Here is a 16,539-nt window from a genome sequence, read left to right on the forward strand (position 1 = left end):
AACTTAGACTGCGGGGAGGTGGGGTTTTGTGATACGACGGCTCGTTACTGCCGCGCTACGATCGGGGTGACTCTCCGCCTGCATACTGCCTTCTAATTTGGTGGATGGCATTTGGGCCCGCGCGCTGCATGGCCCGCATGTCGGTGAACAAAAGTATAACGGCATTCTGTAGAGGGAGACGTTTCAATGACCTAGGAGGAGCTAGAAGCGGTAGAGTGTCTCCACTGTACTAGTAGTAATTGTTTTTCTGGGTAGCTGTAGAGTGTCTCCACTATACTAGTAGTAATTGTTTCTCTGGGCCCAAGACAAAACAGCCCATCCACACTAGTAAATAGTAAAATCAATTCAAAAGCCCATCCACACTGGGTGCTCTTCTTCCTCCTCGCTCCCACCCACCTCACGTCAGCTCGCTCCACTCGTACCCCCAAATTCCTCACCTCACTCCTACAGAAAACCCCAGCTCCCCTTCTTCCTCACTCCTACAGAAAACCCCCAGCTCCCCTTCTTCTTCGCTCGCACTACAACTAGGCTCGTCATTCGTTACTCTGCTCAAATCCGTGAGCGCGACGCGACGCCCTCGAGGAAAATGGAGTCGGCTGACCCCAGCGCCAAGAAGATGAGGCTCCCGCCAGCGGCGACGCCTGTTGTAGATCCCGCACCCGGCAGCGCGGGGAGAAGCGGCGACCCCGCCCCCACTGGATCCCAGGAACCCGTAGAATCTCGGGTGGACCGCATCAGCGATCTCCCGGACGCCGTCCTTGGGGAGATCATCTCGCTTCTCCCCACCAAGGATTGCTGCCGCACCCAAGTCCTCTCAATTCGGTGGCGCCCTCTATGGCGCGCTGTGCCCCTTAATCTCGACTGTCGTCAGCTATCTCTCTTCAATGATTTTGAAATCCCAGAGCCATCATCTCCTCCCACCAGGGCTCCGTTCAAAGCCTCTGCATCCCGTCATGCTACCTGAGCAAGCATACCATGCCCTGCATGGTGGACGCCTGGCTGAAATCCCCTGAATTCACAGAACTACAGCTGCTTGAGTTCTACTATTCCCCTGGAAATCACATACCACATACCGAACGCCATGAACTTGTGCCCTCAGCACCGATGTCCATCTCGCGGTTTTCGTCCTCTCTCCACACCGCCACCTTTGCGCTGTGCTACCTACCAGACAATCTGGTACTAAACCTTCGACTCCCATTTCTCAAGAAACTTTCACTTGTGCGGGTTCGTATATCGGAGGCCTCATTGCACAGCATCATCCACTCCAGTTGCCCTGCGCTGGAGTGCTTGGTGCTTGTTTTCACAGTTAGAATCGGTTGTCTCCAAATAAAGTCGCCTAACCTTGTAAGAATTGGAATTTCTTTTGACGGAAGGCAGCTCATCATCCAAGATGCCCCTTCACTTCAAAGGTTGATCCTTGATTCTAGTTATTCACCGTTGCAAATAACCGTCCTCTCTGCGCCTAAACTGGAGACCTTGGGTGTAATACATGATCTCTGTGCTCATTTCAATATGGTGTTTGGCTCCACAGTTCTTCAGGTACTTTATATTATCATCTACACTTGTAACCATAAGCTGCATTTTAAATTTCTGCGCATAATTTATATATCATCTTGGAGTACACATTTTGTACTAATATTATGTTCTATGCTCAATGAAGAGTTTCTCCATGGATGGCCTATCAATGGTGCTGGATTCTGTCAAGATCTTATATATCCAAATGAATAGTTTTGATCTGAACAAGATTATTGGCTTGCTGCAATGCTTTCCATGTCTGGAGAAGTTGTATATAAAGGTGATAATTTCACGCACATTGGAAGCCCGCATATAGTGTACTAGAATTAATCGTTCAGCTGTTGCTCTTTCGACACTCTTCTTTTAGACCTTAACTGTTTTCAATCTTCATGTCTATTTAGGCAACAGGATGGGATAAGAAAGTTATAACCAATCGGTGGATTCGTAAGCATCGGGATTTTCTCACTTCTCATGAGATTCGATTGAAGACAATAACGCTAGAACGATATGTAGCCAACCGTGCAAACACAAGATTTGTCACATTCTTCCTGCTGAATGCAAGGTTACTATTGTCCATCAGGCTTAAGTTTATCAGCAGCATGGTTTTGACGGATGGGTATGTCAAAGAGCAAAAAAAGGAGTTTCAGGTGGGCAAAAGAGCTTCTGAACGTGCCGGGCTTCTATTTACAACATATTGTGGTCATAATCCAGTAAATTTTATGACCCAGGATGTTCATTCTATGGATCTGACCGATCCATTTGACTGTGACTGCCGAAAACAGTGCTGGAGTTAGATGTTGTTGCCCTTTTCAATCTCATTTTTTTTGTAAACCTGATGAACAATTAACCCTCGTGCTTTTGTACAGTTTGTATGCTGGAGTTAGATGTTCCTGCCCTTTTCAACTCGGCTGTGACTGTCATATTTTCTTTGAAACAAGGCAAATGGCTTGCCATTCGTTTAATTTAGAGTGAAATATTGTAACAAATCCCAACCAAGGGAAATAACATCACTCTCGCCGGCTGCTTGAGCTCACTGTGCATTATAGAAGCCAAGTGATTAGCCCCCACCAGCACCCACAAACTTATTTCGATTCGGGACCCGCGAGGAAATAGCCTATCCAAGGTGCTGTCGACTTACTAGGCAGTCAACAAACGATTCTGCCTACCAGCCATTGGATTGACATCCAACATCTGTCGTGTATCTTCTATCTCTTGTCTTCTTCTTCCTCCAGCCGCCCAAACCAAACCACCCCGTCGGCTCCGCCTGCTCCCGCCTCCCATGGCTGGCTGCGCCTCCGCCGCCCTACCGTACATACCCTCCAACGTTGGCCAGTCCCTCCCTCTATTCCCCCACACATCCTGTTATTCTCCGGCGACGTCAGCCCCAACACGGACCCGCGCCCGAACCAGTCAACCCTCGTACTCCCTCCGCCTGCGACTGGACCGGCGCATCTTCAACGACTCCTGTTCGTTCCGTTCGAGGCCTCGCCGTTGTCCTCCGCCTTGCGGCCTTGGTTCGCTCGCCGTGCGCGGTGCGCCACCCTCTTGCGTTGTCAACGTCGTCAACAACCGAGAGGAACAAGGAGATGACTGTACGTGGAGAGGATGATAGTAGGGACCCACCGGCGTCATGGAAGTACGCAAGCAAGTGCCTCTATAGTACAAGCCCAAAAATATGGTTCCTCCTAATGGTTGGACATCTGGCGCTCACGCCATTGTCAACGTAGTCAATAAACGAGAGAATTACACTACGAGCGGCTGACACCAGGGACCCAGCAAGTCGCGCATTTTTTTCCAGGAACAAGCAGTTGTTATTTATACTAGTTTTAGCGACGGATCAGGGTAACAACGGGGCTGTGCGGGGGGCTGTGGCCTGTCTAGCCAGGGTTTTATTTATGTTTACCACATCATGAGCCCAGTTGTGTTTTTTTATTGCTGAAAATGGCTAGCCTAGTTCTATTTTTTTAAAGAAATACCCAAACAAGGCCTACTTGCTTTATCGGCCCTGCTGGGTTGCAAATCTTTCAAGACGAGGAGAGTTTCATTCGGTTTGCCAGAAATGGGCTGTACATTTTTAAAACACATCAAACCGGGAATTAGTTTCAATTTTTTTCATTACAAGATCTTAAATTCCATTGATTTTTATGCATGGACAATTATTTGGATTTAATATTTATATAAATTATTTTTCAAAATAGTTTGAATGTGAATCGATAGTTCTGAATTAAAAACAGTTGACCGCACCGAAATATGCAAAATTTCGTATACTTTTTAACCGTGGCCACAATATGGGGTGTAATGCTAACAAAAAGAAGATGGGCTCCAAAAAAATTCTTAAGAATTAGCAAATGGGCTGTACATTATTAGAAATAATGGCAGATGGATTGTATGGTGTTTTTCACAGATTTGAGGCTGACTTGTGCGCCTACTACATGTTGACGCGTATGCTTTCATAAAAAAAGGTTGATGCACACGCAACGCCCTGTCAACTTAGTCAACACACGAGAGCAGTGACTGTTGGATGTCCATCCAACGGCTGTCGTGCTTCTTCAATCTCTGCTCTTCATGCTCCAGCCGCTCAAACAAGCGCCGGCGCGACGACCTGCTCCCTCCTCTCGTGGCCGGCTATGCTGCCGCGCAGGCCTCACGGCCCCACCGTACTCCCATCGCTGGCCTAGCCATCCCTCTACTCACCCACACATGATGTTATTCTCTGGCGACGGCAGACGAACCAGTAAACCCTCGTACTCCTCAGCGTGGGAAACAACTGCCGAGTATTCCCTGGCTCCGTGTCGTTCCCTTCCTAGGCCTCGCCGTCGTCCACCGCCCTGGTGCTCTCTCCGCGACCTGGTCAACATGGTCAATGAACGACATCCATCGGAAGTGGACTGTACGTGGAGAGGCTGACAGCTGGGTCCATGGCCGCACGCAAGGAAATGCCTCCTTATTACGCGCAAAATAATGATTCCTCCACCTGACAGCTAGGACCCACAGGAAGGGCCTCTGTATTTCGTGAAAAAACGTTCCCCCCGCTGACAGGTCGGACCCACCAGCTATATCTTCGCACGCAAGAAAGTGCCTCCTTATTACGCCCAAAAAAATGAATACCCCCTGCTAGCTGGGACCCACCATATTGTTGGGCTGACTTGTGGGCCTACTAAGTTGACGGGGACGGAGGGCTTTGACAACTTAGTCAATACTCCAGTGACCGTATATTGTCCATCCAACGGCCATAGTGCTTCTTCAACCTCTGGTCTTCTTGCTCCAGCCGCCCAAAGCAGCGCCGGTCGTGCCGCCTGCTCCTGCCTCCCGTGGCCGGTTGTGCTACCGCGGAGGCCTCACTGCCCCCATACTACTCCCACCACTTGCCAGGCCATCCCTCCACTCACCCACACCCCCTGTTATTCTGCGGCGACAGCAGCCTCGCACCGCAGCCGAACCAGTGAACGCTCGTACTCCTCTCCGCGTGGGCATCCACTGCCGCGTCTTGCCTGGCTCCGCGTCGTCCCCTTCCTAGGCCTCGCCGTCGTCCACCGCCGTGGTGCTCTCGGGGCGGCGTGGTCAATGTGGTCAATGACCGACTTCCATCGGAAGAGTACTGTACGTGGAGAGGCTGACAGCTGGGTCCACGGCAGCCGCAAGGAAGTGCCTCCTTATTACGCAGAAAATAATTATTCCTCCACCTGACAGCGGGGACCCACCGGACGGGCCACCAGTATTTTGCGAAAAAATCATTTCCCCCTGACTGCTGGGACCCACAAGACGGGCCACCGTATTTCGCAAAAAAAACGTTCCCCCCGCTGTCAGCTCGGACCCACCGGAAGTGCCTCCTTATTACGCACAAAAAAAGAATACTCCCCGGCTAGCTGGGACCCACCTTGGTGGGAGGCTGACTTGTGGGCCTACTAAGTTGACGGGGATGAAGGGCTTTGTCAAGTTAGTCAATATGAACGATTCTAGCTCCAGTGACCGTACGATGTCCATCCAACGGCCGTAGTGCTTCTTCAACCTCTGGTCTTCTTGCTCCAGCCGCCGAAAGCAGCGCCGGTCGTGCCGCATGCTCCTGCCTCCCGTGGCCGGCTGTGCTGCCGTAGAGGCCTCACCGCCCCTACTATTCCCACCGCTGGCCAGGCCCTGCGGCGACTGCAGCCTCACACCGCAGCCGAACCAGTGAACCCTCGTACTCCTCTCCGCGCGGGCTTCCACTGCCGCGTCTTCCCCGGCTACGCGTAGTCCCCTTCCTAGGCCTCGCCATCATCCACCGCCGTGGTGCTCTCCGCGCGGCGTGGTCAACGTGGTCAAGGAACGACTTCCATCGGAAGAGTACTGTACATGGAGAGGCTGACAGTTGGGTCCACGGCTACAGCCCAGTTTTTTTGTGATTTGCCAAGTAAGTCGCTTTGTCAGCCCCGTTGGGCTGCAAATCTTTCATAACAAGGAGAGCTTTCATTCGGCTGGCCGAGAAAATGGCCCATCAGTAATGAGAAATGAGTTGTACATTTTTAAAACACATCAAACCGGCAATTAGTTTCAAATATCTTTTTTTTTTCATTTCAAGATTTTAAATTACATTAATTTTTATGCGTGGAGAATTTGTTGGATTTTATATTGATATACATTTATTTTTAAAATCAGTTTGAATGTGAGTCGAAATTTCGGAATTAAAAACAGTTCGGACCGCACCGAAATATGCCAAATTTCGTATAATTTTTTAACCGTGGCCACAATATGGGCTGTAATGCTAACAAAAAGAATATGGGCTCCAAAAAAACCTTAAGAATTAGCAAATGGGTTGTAAATTATTAGAAATAATGGCAGATGGGCTGTATGCTGTTTTCCACAGATTTGAGGCTTTCCTAAAAAAAGGTTGACGCACAAGCGCTGACTGTTGGATGTCCATCCAACGGCCGTCGTGCTTCTTCAATCTCTGCTCTTTTCGGCTCCAGCCGCTCAAACAAGCGCCGGCGGGACTGCCTGCTCCCTCCTCCCCGCGGCCGGCTGTGCTGCTGCGCAGGCCTCACCGCCCCACCGTACTCCCATCGCTGGCCTAACCATCCCTCTACTCACCACACCTGCTGTTATTCTCCGGCGATGGCAGACGAACCAGTAAACCCTCGTACAGTCGTACTCCCCTCCGCGTGGGAAACAACTGCCGAGTCTTCCCTGCCTCCGTGTCGTCCCCTTCCTAGGCCTCGCCGTCGTCCACTGCCGTGGTGCTCTCGGCACGGCGTGGTCAGTGTGGTCAACGACCGACTTCCATCGGAAGAGTACTGTGCGTGGAAACGCTGACAGCTGGGTCCACGGCCGCAGCAAGGAAGTGCCTCCTTATTACGCGCAAAATAATTATTCCTCCACCTGACAGCGGGGACCCACCGGACGGGCCATCGTATTTCGCGAAAAAAAGTTTCCCCCTGACTGCTGGGACCCACCAGCTACACCTTCGCACGCAAGGAAGTGCGTCCGGGCAAAAAAAAAACGATTCGCCCTCCTGACTGCTGGGACCCACCAGCTACATCTTCGCACGCAAGGAAGTGCCTGACAGTCGGGACCCACCTGGTCGAAGCGTACGTAGCGTTGTCATTCTGGTCGTGAACGTGTACGTACATATATACTAGTGGATGTAGAGGCGCGCACGTGTCGTAGTAGAGGCGCGCACGTAGCATGTACACGTACATACAGCGGCCAGGGTGCAAGAAAGAAAATACGGCCACGTATGTGTACATACGGGCGGGGTCTCGAACGCCTACTCGCGCATATGTACGGCGAGGGCTCGTTGACATGGCTGGGTCGGAACGGAGAAACAACGTCGTCGTCGTGTTCATGGGGAGGCAACGGAATGCGTCGTGTTCATCGGGAGGCAACGGAACGCGTGGGAGCCAACCGGCTGGGTTGGAACGGAATGCGTGGTCGTGTTCATCGGGAGGGCTTGGACGGAACAGGCGATGGAAACGAGGTCTGGCGTACCGCAGAACGGAGGAAACGGCCTTGTGTTCGACCGGCCACGTTCGAAACGGGATCCTGTTCATCCGGAGGGGTCTGGCGTACCGCAAAACGGGTGAAACGGACCTCCTACGATTGAAACGGGGGTCCTGTTGATCGGGAGGGGTGTGGCGTACCGCAAAACGGACGAAACGGACCTCCTACGGTCGAAACGGGGGTCCTGTTCATCGGGGGGGGGGGTGTGGCGTACCGCAAAACGGGACTCCACGGGATACTGTTCATCTCCACCGTCGACCTCCTCCAGCCTCCACAGGCTACCGTCGAACTCCTCTAGCCTCCACGGGCTCCTGTTCATCCAGCCTCCACCGCGTGCTACTCCACCGGCTACTGTTCAACCACCCCTCCACGGACACCCCTCCACCGTCTACTGTTCATCCAGCCCTCCACACCACGGGGTCCTGTTCAACCACCCCTCCACGGGCACCCCTCCACCGTCTACTGTTCATCCAGCCCTCCACACCACGGGGTCCTGTTCATCCAGAGGCAACGCCGCCACTCACTGTTCATCCAAACAACCCCCCCCCCCCCCCCGCAACGCTCACTGTTCATCCAATTGATCGGCTTCAGTTAGCAGCAGTAGCGAAGGAATCGCTCGATCGGGTTCAGTTAACAGCCATCGATCGCTCGGGTTCAGTAACTTGTAGCCTGCAGTGCAATCACTCGGGTTCAGTTAGAGCCCAACGCCTCGCTCAGGTTCAGTTAGAGCCAACGCCTCGCACACACGCGCGTACGTGTACGAGAGAAACGCGCATCGCTCGGCCCCCGACCTCCCACCGTAACCGGGAACTCCCCGAAATTTTCCTCGCCCTCGCTTCTACCACGGTTTTTTCCGTCATGGACGGCCCAAAGAATGTCATGCAGCTGCGTCTCCGGCCCGCCCAGGACGAAAAGCCTATTTTCTGTCATGATTTTTTGTCATAGAAGTAGGAGTCCACCACATCTATGATGATACCGGGTTTTGTCACAATTATCGTCATAGAAGTGTCATATGTGTCTTTTTTTTGTAGTGTTGGTATGCTTTTATGGGGCACATAAGTCATCTATTACTCCATCCGTTTCCAAATATTTGTCTTTCTTGACATTTCAAATGAACTACGGCATACGAATGTATGTAGACATATTTTAGAGTGTAGATTGACTCGTTTTCTTTCATATGTAGGCACTTGTTGAAATCTCTAAAAAGACAAATATTTGGAAACGGAGGGAGTATAATCTATGGGATGGCCAACTGGAGAAGTCATGGGACGTGGGTGAACAAATCACGAAGAAGAAAGGATCGTGGGAGAGGGAGGGGAGAGAAAGATGAGGAGATGCATTTATCTACCACATCACTAGCATGAAATGTCTTCACATGTAAATAGTTCCCTATACATTTTTGTTAGCGTATTTCTCGGTGTACATATACTTTGTTAGCCCGTGGCAACGCACGGGCATTGTACTAATAGTGATAGTAGATGAAGCAGACTATTAGACTGGTTTTTAAATCCTAGAGAAAAAACAAACTAAACCCGCTTTGAGTCTGTTTGTCCAAAAAAGAAGACTTACTGTAGCAAATTAAAAAATGAACGTGGATTCCAGAAACATTCATGAATTCAAAAACTGCTCCAAAATTGTCAAGAAATGCTTGTCAATTCTAAATATGTTCATGATCAAAAATCGCTCCCCACAAAAAAAATCATTCCCAATTTTCAAAATCGGTTCATGAATTTTAAAACATTGTCAATTCAAAAAATATTCATGAACTCAATAAATGTTTGGTAATTTCATAAATTGTTTGTAAGTAAAAAAAAATTCTTGAATTTTAAAAATTGTTCCCAAAATTTGAAAATATGTCTGTCGATTAAAGAAACCACTGATTCAAGGACGTGTTAGGTAGCCTGCATGAGGCCCGGCCTAGCTCGCGCGGGACGGAAACGGGCCGATTGGTTTCCTGCTTTCACTGTTCGGCCCGCATGGCACGAACCTTAAAGCACTCCTGGGCCTGGCTCCCTGGAAACGCACGAATCGGCAGTTTCTCCAGGGCTAGGCCCGAGCGGTGCACGTGGGCGGCGGCGGCTGCATGCGCGCGGCCACGCTCGAGAAGCCGCTTTGCTTCCCGAAGCACCGGCAATTATTAGCCTCACCGCCCCTCACCGCTCCCTCTCCCCACTCTCCCCCATTCTCCCAACTCTCACCGGCGGCAGCGGATCGGAGCAGAGCAAGAAGACCACCGGACTCCATCACCGGCGAGCGGATCATCAGTTGGCCCGCGGCAATGGCGGTAAGCACTTCTCTGTGTTTGACATGCAGAACTTTTTCCCGTTTGATCCGGCGATAGATTCGATCCACGGCGGAGGGGAATGGGGAATAGAGGTAGATAAGCATAGGGGTAGTTCATACTAGTTCATACCAGTTTGTACGAGTTCATAGTACTTCAAACTAGTTCATGCAAGATCGGAATAGAGGTAGATGCGGATGCAGAAGGGGGATTGGGGGATAGGGGGTACACAACGGACACCAGCTCACCGCGGCGGCCGCCACCGGCGTGCGGAGCGGTGGGTCGAGCCGCTGGCCTTTATCTTCTTCTTCATCCCCGTGCGGGTCGGCGGGTCGTCGTCGTCCTCGGCGGAGTCGAGGTCGATCTGCCAAGTACGACGGCCTGTCTCCGACGCCCTCGCTAGTATCTGCACCGCTTCTTTCTCCTCCTTGGGCTCCCCACCGATTACCGCGGGCGGCGCGATAGCCGTCTCCCAGTACACTGCGGCACGGCGGTCATTAGGAGCCAGTAGTTCTTGTACTTGCACCACTTCTTCCTCTGTTTAGCGTCGTCGGAGACGGCCTGATTCATGGCCCAGCGAATGATGTCAACTGCCATCGCGCCCTTCACTGGGTCAGGAATCAGCGTCTTCAGCTCTTCTGCAATGGCCTTCATGAGCACTGCATTAGATTCCTTCTGCATGTCAGGCATGGAGCCTAAGTTCGAGCACACCTCCATGGTGTTCTCGAACTTGGTGTGGTCACCAGCCAACCACCCGAGAAAGAAGGCCCTCCAGCCAATACCCCGAGGGAAGGGGTTGGCGTTGGAGCTGGAGCTAGAGCTCATGGCGATGGGGAGGAGGAAGGTTGACAGTGAGAGAAGAGAGGGGGTGGGTAAGTAGTGTTGGGTAGGGTGAGTAAATATAGGGGCGATGCAGAGGAGGAGAAGAGACAGTCATGCCGTTTTAACTACATGCTCTTCAATAAGCCATGAACTCCGTGTTGTGCCTGACTCCATGAATTGTGTGCAAATCGAGGAGAGCAATGAGGTGCTCCTGGCCGTTGACAACAAGGGCAAGCAGCCCCTTCACCCAATGCCCGACGAGGTTGTACTGCCGCCCACCGCCGAGCAAGACCCGAAGACGCCTGAGGGTGGAGACGACGAGAGCATGGAGGAGCCCCCCAGCAACAAGCGCCGCAACTACGGCCACTACCATCAGGAGGATGGCCCGACTCACTTCTGCAAGGTCATCCTTGCACCGAAGCTTGAGTGCATCCCCATGCCCCTGGACTTCACCAAGCAGTTCGTCGCGGTGCCGACGGAGTTCAAGCTCAGGAACAACACCGGCTACTCCTGGAAGGTGACGGTGCAGATGGTGCATTTAAGGTTGCATTTGCATAGCCAGGCTGAGTTAAGAAGGCTATGCAATGCAGCTACTGTGGCCTACGGCAACCAAACACGCCCCAAAAATATTCACGAATTTCAGATATTGTTCCAAAATTTTGAAAATATTCATGACTTTCAAGAGTTATTCCATAAATTCGAAAACTGTTCATAAATTCAAAATGTGTGCGAATTTCACAAAATTAAACCGAATTTTAAAATGAGAAAAAAAGAAAAAGAAGAAGAAAAACTTAAAAAAAGAAGTAAACACATAGTAGAAAAATAAAAACGGATTTTAGAAGATGCGAGCGATCGAGGAGGTGGTGCGCGTTTGCCTGCTATTCTTGGACACGCCTGATTAATAGGATTCCCAGTCTCAGCACTCAACTTCTCCGAATTTCTACTACTATAGTACAGGAATTTTTAAATTTTGCTTGGCCTAGGTTTTCCCGCCATAGAAACACAACCCGTACCATGTATTTGCCACATCCAACGGTTAAACATGCGGCGAATCCCTGAAACGCTAGCCGTTCGTTCTCACGCATCCAACGGCAAACATTTGCTAGCTCTCTGCCGTCCTGCAAAAAGCAGCTATGCATGAGCCCATGTTTGCAAGGAAATCAATGAGCGGAGGGACACGGCAGCCAGATGGGTCCCATCTTCCGGAATCCTCCAGAACATGTGAATTACCTCCACCTCCACATTGCAGATCCACCCTGTCTCCTTGCAGGTTCTGACTTGGTTTGAAGTTCCTGGTGAGTCTAGGCTCACGGGAGCTGAACATCCTTCTACGGCCAGCTCACCACAAGTAAGCTGGCCATCCTTTTCTGTTACTTTGGGAATTTTGTGACGATTTTTTTCATGAGAATGTTGCCAAGTGATTCTTCTTGCCAATGTTGACGTGAAATACAGTTATAGTTATCCACTGGTCTGGTAGTAGCTTGCTGATTTTTTTCTACTTTTCTTGCACGCAAGGTGCTTGTGTTTTTGTCCAAACTGCTATCTGTTGGTAGACCATAAAAGGCAGTGCTATCTGAACATAAAGCACGTGTTCTCATTGTGTTCATACTCATAGCTATTTGTAAATTTGTATATGCTTTAGTTAATTTTCTCAGATTTAGCAACCTAAAAAATCATGCAATGCTTATACTGTAGGTTGTGGTTGAAAAGACCTGGCTTATAACAATCAAGAATCGAAGTCATAACCACGAGCCATCCAGTAAAATCCACAATATGGAAGGCCATGTTCCTGCCAAAGATATTACAAATGTTCACTCGATGAACCAATGTGCGTGTTTTTTATTACTGGTGCCTAACTATTATCCTTATCGATCTTTGCCTTGATATACCATGTGTTTTTGTGATGTTTTGTTTGGTGGGGAAATAGTATATGTCGCTGGAAAGCAGAATGATCCTTTAGATGAAAACAAAAGTTCTATGAAAATGAATTCTTATCATCGTAAGCATTTCCGCGACCTGGATAGATCTGCAAATGACTTCATATCAGAGGGAAGCCTGTTTGTAAAGGAATAGTGACTATAAAAGAATGAGGGTGAGTCCAGTGCAAGCTGTGACAATGCACAACCAGCAGCACAGTAGGAAAATTGAAGAGCTAATAAGAACATATACATGACAGGTTTCAGGCATTAGCTTGTCCTTGTGAATGTTCTAGACCAAAAGATATATTTGCGTGGTGCTAGATTCTAGCACATACAATACTTAAATCTATAGATTACCACTCCTTTATGAGTTATAGCATATAACAGAAATCCAGCAACAGAAGTGAGCACATGTAATTTTTATGATATAGAGCCGTTAGGCACTTAGGCTTCACATGTATGTGCAAGATACAAACATTTTTCAGCTTTAACATACGACAGAAACATCCTATCAACAGAAGTGAACACATTCCTTTTCTGAATGAAGAGGGTTCTTTACTCATTCGGAATCAGAGACTCAACAATGGTGGGACATGCTCCATCCATAGATTAGTAATCCTAATTTGATGTCCCAGTGATGGAGAATGCTAGGAGATGATTACATTTGAACAAAATTTGATCCCATGATGTGACTTACCAGTTTGAGAATATTAACTTCGAGTTTGTAAAATAAGTGTTAACCAAAATTACTCTTTGACATGTTTTGGAATTTTTTTTAAAAATCAATTTGTCCAGAAACACAGTAACTCGGCAAGAGGTTGTGAAGCTAAAACTCCATAGACAAAAGTGCTTGCTTGTAGTTAAAATTTTCTTGTTTGCATAGAAATTGTAATGAACATTGCACACTTGCAAAGCAAGTGCCTTCGACTAGTTTCGCAAAAAAAAAATGCCTTCGACTAATTTCGCAAAAAAAAAGTGCCTTCGACTAGTTACTATTTGGGCTCAGAACAATTCCATTATCTGGGCTGAAATTCGCACTCACCAGCCAAGCCCGTCTAACGATCCCATTATTCTCTCACGGGGTCGCAGTGACAGCCCGACGACGAAACAACAGCCGCCGCCCCTCCCCAAACCCTCGACAAGCCCACCTGCGCCGCCGGCCGGTGATGGTTCCCTACCGAGGGCGCCGAACCGGAGGTGGCAATGCCGCCAGGAGGAAGAGGCGGGGGCGAGCACGGGTACGGGGAGCCGGCGACCGCCCACGGAGACGGGGACGACGAGAACTCATCCCGTTCTTCGCCCCGGCCGCCGTTACCGTTGCTGCCCGGCCTCAACGTAATTCCCCTAGCGTCTGAGGTTTGCTCCAATCCTCCTAACTATCTTAGGTCTATGAGATGGTACTCTACTCGGAATCTGAGTGAACTGTCTCTACAAATTTTACAAGGAGCATAAGAAGAAACAGAAGCATGGGCAGGAGGAGGAACAGCCCGCGGCGAGCTTCCCGGAGGACACTCTCATCGACATCCTGTAACGGGTGCCCTACATGTCGCTGTGCCGCTTCAAGTGCGTGTCCAAAGGGTGGCTCGCCCTCTGCTCCAACCCCGACATCCGCAAGAGGTCGCCGCAGACTTTGTCTGGCTTCTTCTACTTTGATCACGGTTGGAACAAATCACGCCCTGGTTGGCGTTTCCTGAATTTGTCTCGGAAAGGTGCTCCCGTGGTCAACCTCGACGATCTCCCTTTCTTGGGCAGCACATATAGACATTTCGCTGTCACACAATGCAGCACCGGCCTTCTCCTCTGCCAATGCTGGAGATCACGCCCTCCTAGCTAGGGACTGCGGTTGGAATCATCGCCTAGATCTAGATCCGTGGATGTTTATCTGATGGCCTGAGGTTGCAAAATTCGATTATGTTGTCTGCAATCCTGCTACTCGGGAGTGCACTGTGTTGCCTCCTGTAGAACTGCCCGGCCACCTTTCGTGTTCCAGCCAAGGCAAGTACATTTTGGGTTTTGACCCGGCCACCCCATCCCGCTTCATTGTGTTTGCGCGCCTGAACACTAATTATGGCATGTCCATGGAAATGATCTACTCATCGGAAACTGGAGGATGGAATTCCATGCAGAGTCAGTGTGATGATATTGTGCTTTCATTGGACAGTCTAAGGAACACTTGTATGCTTGGCATATAGAGAAGTGATATGGCGGTCAACTCTCTGTTTGGGTTCTTGAGAATTATGATAGTGGTCAATGGACCCTAAAGTGGGTAGTTAATTGCTTTGAACTGTTTGGAAGGGATCGTCTCGAAAACGGGAAGTCCTACTCAATGTTTGCAATTCATCCAGAATGTAATTTTATTTTCCTGACTGCCGGTAGGGAGAAGATACTATCATACAACATGGATAATCAGAAAGTTATATGCACTCCTGTAGAATTGTTGGAAGGTCTACCTTACATTCACTGTTTTGCAGAATGGACAACAGAATCTCGAAAACTGGAGGATGGACTTCCATGCAGAGTCAGTGTGATGATATTGGGGTAGATCCATGCAATTTTTTCATTCAGTTTTTTCCTTTTTTCTTCTCGCATATTATGTCACTTCATTGAGACCTAGCCACACCCTTTGTGCAATTTCCTCTCTCATCGAATTGAGGAGCTCTTCCCTTCTCATTTTATTTCAAAACATAACCGATTTTAACAAAGTAGCTGAACTTGAACACGGTTTCCAGGCGACGTGGACGTGCATGTGACGTACTAATTCTCGAGGCCGCACGCGCTGAGCGCGCGCATGAACGCGACGGCACAGGGCAAGGCCACACCGGTGAACCTAGCGCACCACGCCTACTAGAACCTCGGCGGCCACGGCAGCGGCAGCATCCTCGGTGAGGAGGTCCGCCGCTTCGCGCCCCGGTACACGCCCGTGGACGCTGCGCTCATCCCGATAGGCCGCCTGGCACCCGTGGCCGGCACGCCCTACGACTTCCGCATGCCGGCCGCCGTGGGCTCGCGCATCGGCGGCCTCCTGAGCCGGGGCATCAATGGGTATGACATCAACTACGTCATGGACGGCGGGGTCCGGGATGGCGCGTCCGGCAGGGCGATGGAGCTGTGGGCGGACCAGCCCGGGGTGCAGTTCTACACCGCCAACAGGCTGAGCGGGGTGAGGGGGAAGGGCGGCAAGGTCTATGGCCGCTACGGCGCGCTCTACGTGGAGACGCAGGGGTTCCCCGACGCCGTGAACCGCCCGAGCTTCCCGTCGCAGATCGTCCGGCCGGGAAAGGTGTACAGGCATGACATGGTGTTAAAGTTCTTGTAGAGTAGTAGCTAGTGGTACCCGAGCTCGGTCGCTCGGTAGGCAACACAGTCACTCCTGTGTTTTGTGTACCGTCTGAATTTGATCGGTTGAGCTTCAAGGAAGGAATAAAAGCATGCATGCTGCAAGTTCAAGATTTTGATTGAAGAGTAAAATGCACTCAAGGTCACTCTTTAAAAAAAGTAAAATGAAAACATACTTTTAGAAAATGCAGTCTGGGTCACTCCGGCATGCAACATTGTCACTGCTTCAGCAACCATGGAGGGGCTGGGGAGGGAGTGGAGGCGGCCGCGTGACGATGGTGACCACCTCTGCTACAACCCCCGTTGAAAGTGCGTTATATCGACTAGAAGGGGGTGAATAGGCGATTTTTATGAATTCTTCACTGAGGAATTTGCGGGTGAGGAAATTCCTTAGTGAAGAACTACTTGCAGCGGAATAAGTACTCAAAAGTAAACATAACAGAACACAAGCATGGTCATCATGATGAAATGAAGGCAAGCACAGAGTACAGAAAGCGTAAACACAGGATAACACAGGATGAAGACAAACAGACTGAAGAATTTGAACTGAGGAAATTGAGAAAGTCTTCAGTCAAAGTCTTCAAACACAGATAAGAACAAGTGTACAACACAGTTATGAGGAAATGAAAGAGTTGAGGAACTAGAACCAGTAAGCTTGGTGAAGACAATGATTTGGTAGACCAGTTCCAA

The 16,539-nt window shown here is 49.9% G+C and overlaps 2 pseudogenes; both read left to right on the forward strand.

Annotated features, from left to right (window-relative positions):
• Positions 1-13,682: 13,682 nt before the first annotated feature.
• On the forward strand, positions 13,683-15,055 carry LOC123170939 (uncharacterized; annotated as a pseudogene).
• A 180-nt stretch (positions 15,056-15,235) lies between these two features.
• On the forward strand, positions 15,236-15,829 carry LOC123170940 (galactose mutarotase-like; annotated as a pseudogene).
• Positions 15,830-16,539: the final 710 nt, after the last annotated feature.

This window comes from Triticum aestivum, chromosome 7D, assembly GCF_018294505.1.
Source record: "Triticum aestivum cultivar Chinese Spring chromosome 7D, IWGSC CS RefSeq v2.1, whole genome shotgun sequence".
Lineage (NCBI taxonomy): Eukaryota > Viridiplantae > Streptophyta > Magnoliopsida > Poales > Poaceae > Triticum > Triticum aestivum.